The sequence below is a fragment of the Solanum lycopersicum genome, chromosome 12 (assembly GCF_036512215.1).
Source record: "Solanum lycopersicum chromosome 12, SLM_r2.1".
In the NCBI taxonomy this organism is placed as follows: domain Eukaryota; kingdom Viridiplantae; phylum Streptophyta; class Magnoliopsida; order Solanales; family Solanaceae; genus Solanum; species Solanum lycopersicum.
Window position 1 is genome coordinate 60441038 of NC_090811.1, and position 6000 is coordinate 60447037.

Sequence of the window (6000 nt, forward strand, 5' to 3'; positions counted from 1 at the left end):
TAGTATATCTATATTTGTTGCTGATGGGGATCCATCCATTTTCTTATCATTTCTAAGTACTTCTAAACTTTCTGGGGGTAGATTTTCTATCCATAATTTTGCCGTTCCTACGAATGTTCTTTCTATATATCTTGGTGTTTTTGTTGTTTCTATTTTATTATCTATTAACTGTTTGGATATATTTCCTGTCCATAGTAATATTGCTTTATTTATGTCTGTGACGCAATCTAATTCTAAGAAATTATATTGTTCACTTATTGGTTTCGGTATCCAATTCTTATTTAATCTACTGTTCCATATTGCATTATTTCTATCTGATTGTTGATAACTTTCTGTATAATAAGTTGGTGGTGTCCACCTAGGACTACTTCTAGGGCTATTTCTGGGACTATTATCTGGAGTTTTTACTCTTGACGTACTAGGTCTATTCATATCTCCTGTGTTTATTTCTAATTTTTTTGGTTTATTTATCTGTTCTAGAATTTCTGTATATGTTTCACTTATATCACTTATTTCCGATTGTTGGTCATTTTCATTTCCGTCTATTTCATTTACTTCAATGTCTTCATTTAGATCTTTTAGATCTTCATTTAGTTTCTGTTCTATTTGTTTTATTTCATTTGTTAATTCTAGCTCTTTATCTTTTTGTTTTTGTTTATTTTCATATAATAATTTTAACCTAGCTAATTCTTTTTCTAATTCACTTATTCTTGTATTTTTTATTTCTTCTAAATTTTGTACTTCTTGTTTTGCTTGTGTTTTTATTTTTTCAATTTCTCTTGATTTATCTATTTCTTCATTTTCTTTTGTTATTCTTACCATAGCTGTTAAACTATCTTCTAATTTTGCCGTTTCTTTTTCTAACATTAAGTATAAATTATTTCCTATTTTTTTTATATCTTCTTCCTAGATTTGAAAATATTATTTTTATTATCATTCCGTCTTGATTTTCGTATGTTTTTTCGTCTACTGCAAATTCTTCTTTATTCATTATAATCTATGCATTATATTATGCTGTAACTCATATTCAAGACAATCTAATTCTAATTTTAACATGGATATATCTTTTCTTTGTGCTAGTAGTGATTTATTACATACTCCTGCTAATATGTTTTCTTCTAATCTTCTTTTTCTATGTTGTAATTCTTGTTCTTTTTCAACCATTATTTCCATTATTTGTTCTATTAATTGTTGTTTATAGATTTCTCTGTTCATACTGTTTTTTCAAATAGCAGACATATTTATATTCTATTTTTGAAATTATGTTTATCAATTGATCTTTTCTATTATTATCTGTTTTGACTAGTTGTGATAGTTCATATTCTATATATAAAGATCTTAATTTTTTCCATATTTTTCTTACCTTTTTATCTATCTTAGTTCTTTTTATTTTAGTATTTTTATTTTTATTCATCATAACTTTTTATATAATATTTTAAAAAGCTTACTTAATTTATCTGGATATCTAATCTTTTTTAACCTGTAATTCCTACCATCTCGCCTTAGCCAATATTCAGTCATATTTAATCTTCAATATCTAAATCATCATATAAATCATACATATCATAATAAAGCTCATCTTGTATACTTTGTATGGTTAACTCAGTCCAACCTTGGGTTGTTATTTCTATTATCTCATATGTTAATAATTTATTATAAATTTCTCTTTTTATATCAGTATTCAAATTTTTTAGTATATAGAGTAGTAATATCTTATAATCAACATTATCGTCTAATAGGTATGTTTCCATTTTTATTATTTTCATTTTTCACTAAAACTTTATTCCTTCCAACCTCTTAATAAATTATACTTGCTTATTATGCAAAAATAATAATTTAATAATCATCTCGTCTGGTCACTACTACAGCTTTCTTCTTTGATTAGTTACCCTAACAGCGCCTCAACTTTGTTTACTCCCCTAAACGGCCTTCTCTGCCTACCGGTTTCAACCTTAGGATGGCATAGTCTGGGCATACTTATTTGAAGAATATTTCTGTAGCAAACTTTCTAAAGATGGTTATTATAACATTATTCAAACATGATAAACAATTATAATTAACAAGAGATTTTCAGGAATAAATTAATTTAGCTACTCATAAATATAAAATGGTATACCTGTTTTTGTAGATCATCTGTCATAGTTGATTTGTTTTCCATAATTATTTAATTATCTAGCTCTGATACCAATGGAGGGGTGGAAGCGCTTTTGTTATTTTAGAGTAGAGAGAAGATTGTTGGAAGAAGGATATTTTATTTATGAAGGCAAATGCCCCTTATATAGACATACATAATGACCTTTCATCCTTGTTAAAGGACGATTGACCTTTACTATTTACACAGTTACTTGACTCTTACTATTTACACAGTAACTTGACTCTTACTATTCATGGTTACTATTCATGAATAGGATACTGACACTAAATTGTATGGTTTGGGAAAATTCTTAGTCTAGGTTAGAAATATAGTAATATCGGTGTCTATGAACTTATTTACTTACGATTATGCATAGTTGCTAGATTGAAAACGTTCGAAGGCATTAAGGAAAGGAAAAACATAGGGGAATCAACTTGCTCAACTTTGGTTCTTTGATTGAGGTGGTTATGGTTTATTTTATGTGATATCGTGACTCTTGATAGTCATTGAGTAATATTGTAAAGTTTTTCATGTACTTTATTGTTGTTGTTTGGATGAGTTTTATGTTGTTGTAATTGGTCTGTAATCCCAAGACCGTGAAATCTATAATCTTGAACTTGTTTTACCAAAATGATGCCTTAAATAAATTAGGCTTGATGAAATATTGTTAATGAAGTGAAAAGTTATGGTAACAAATGATAAATTAACTATATTGTTGGATCGGGTGCCATGAGCGTCACAATTAGTTGGATTGGGTGCCACAAGCTAACATGATATTTGGATTGGAATCCATGAGCTGACACGATACAAGGATCGAGTGCCACGAGCCGACATGATATTAATGTATTAGGTATCACATTCTAGCACAATAACATTAAATGAAAGCATATTAAAGTAACTTAATACACTCAATCTCAACGAACTCATTTCCCAAAAGAGAGTTGTGTGAAGGCCTGAGTCATCATGTGTGTCCTTGATACTGTTGATTGATTGCGTACTGCTTCATTATTGTTCTCACTTGTTCATGTTGTTTATTTCTTGCCACCTGCTAAGTCCTATAATTGATTTTATACTATTGGATTATGCATACATGTTGCACCGTGTTAACTCCTACTCGTATTTTCTTTGTTTTTTATGTAGTGCAACAAGCGTACCAACAACTTTGGGTCGCCCTCAGCTCTAGCTAGTCTCTATCACATCAGGTTCTAGGATGATCTATCGATTCTAGCTCGTGTTGCATCTCTCGGTTATGACATGATGTCCTTAGTTCTCAGAGAAAAATTATTTTATTTATTTATTTACTTATTCTGGTGTCTTTGATACTATAGGACCTAGTACTTGGAGATTACATTATGTTAATGTGATGACTTTTAGGTTTTGTAAATAATATAGTGACTTTGTGTTTCTTACATTAATAAGATTTTAGCTTCCGTGTTATGATTGTATTTCAAAAGTAGAATTTTAAGTTAAGCTTTGAATTAGTTGGTTTTGCCACCTATGAGGTTAAGTGTGAGTGCCACTCACAACTCATTTTGATTCGTGACACTAGGAAACTTGATCCTCCGTGCTTTGATACCAAGTGTGCCATGAATCGAACATATACCCTGGATGTGGCCGACAATCGAAAACCATTGTTGGTCCACAAATGAACCCTCATCATGTCTGACTATAAGAGAAAGAATAACTCAAACTTACATAAGCATCAAACTGAAAGACACATTACAAGAGCTAAGCAGGGGTGGCTCGACAGTGTTAAAATAAAACACATGCCTTAGACCCCCAAATTTAAGGGGCCTCATGTTTAATAATAATTGGTTATAAGGTATTATTTTTTTAACAAATATTGAATATTATTTGTAAAAAAGTAAGCTTTTCATGAACGAAAAAATTATTAGAAGAAATTTTACATATTTGGAGTTCTATATCTCATGAAAAATAATTTAAAATAAGAATGATCATATTATCAATTAAAAAGTAGAAGAAATTAATTATATAGAAGTTATTAACAGTTCAAATTTAAGTTCCCATTTGATTTTTTGCTTTAAGCCACTAATATGCTTAAGGCCCTCCTGGAGCTAAGTGAATCTCAAACTCTCTGAATATATAAGTATGAAATAATAAGTTCTACATAAAACATAACTGTCTATCTATGAAGCATCTACTGTATAAAAATGACTGTCGGGACAAGAACTATAACACCTTAAAAACTACTACTAAGAACTCATAAAAATTGGAGTCCCAGGAAGCAATAAGCCATAATTTAAATAATCCAACCCAACATAAAAATGCAAAATCTCCCGTACATTAGTGTTTGTCACTCAACTGAAACCTAATCTTCATAAAATTTGCTAATAAACCTCTAGTAAGTCTATGCGAACCAAGTCACATTGTATAGTCATATCTGAACTCAAATGTGAAAATCTACACAACCTTTAATTATGAACCAAGGGTCTTGAGGTCTTATTCCTTCACCTTTCTTAAATTCTTCCCATGACACAAATTTCAGATATCTTGAACTCTTCTATACACCAAATTTTGGTTCTTTTCACCGACTCACTTACCAATCTTATCCATTAACCAACAATATATGATATATTACCTTATACTCTAAACCAAAAATTTTAAGTCAAACGATTCCCTAATTAGGTCCTTCAATAATCAAAAGTAACAAACTTTATTACCCAAACCATGCATAAGTCCTTCCAAATGCTCAATACCCGATGCAATCAATAATTTTTATACCTTACCAATTCATACCTTGGTAAAATATATCACCATTAATGTAGACTTAGAATGAAAAAAACTTGAATTATGAATCCAAATATATAACTCAATGCCTTTATCAATCAACATTTGTTCATATGTTGAATATTTTTATGAATTCACGTATCTTAGCTTATCATTGATCACATCTCCACCGACCTTACCGTATCCTTCGCTAGAAAACCAATCGTACACATTATCAAAATTGAAACCACCAAATATCTTATGACCACACTCGAATCAAATGTCCGTAAATTCTTTTCTCAAATCTTATCGTATAGTTGTAACCCATATGATAAACCCAAGAAACTATTACCATACCTAGAGAAAAACAAATGAAACCGCACATCTTAGACCCACATTCTTAAACCTATAGAGATACCTCTTTGGCTCTTACAATTAGAGTAAATATCCTTGCTTTCACTTCCTTCCGAAGGTTACACTACATCCCATTAATTCTTTTCATTTATAACTCTAATTCAGATTCAAGTGGTGTCTCAACACATCCTATAATTGTTCATATAATCGCTCTATGTCACGCCCCGAGCTACCCCTGAGACGCAGACATGGAACCTTGGACCACAAGTGATCCCAACCTAACCCTGCTGGCAAGTGCATGGGCATACTAAAGAATATAAACTGTTGCGGAAGCTAAATCATAAATTATAATGAAAAGATGGGGAATACCCATATGCTAAAACTAAGATATATGAAAAACCAATGAGTTTAATACAAAGAAATATTAACTCACTACTAAGCTGAAACTAACTATGTCTGAAAATAGCCTCTAAACTGGACTAGAAATACTGGGACAAGCCCCAAGCTAAATCTAGCAAAAATTGAAACTAAATGATTAAAGAATGAATGACATTCATGATTGTTGTCCTCGGAGAATGAGGATTCATCATTAAATTTACTGAACTTGAGATCGAAAATCGATCTATGCGTGATCTGGATGCTGAGAACCTGAACCTACTCACGAGGAGATGTAGCGCACGTATGCGTCAATACTTGAAAGGTACTGAGTATTTAGGATAGAGTGAAGCTGAAATAAAACATAACTGAACAAACATAAAAGCAAGTATAATAATTTGACATGATAA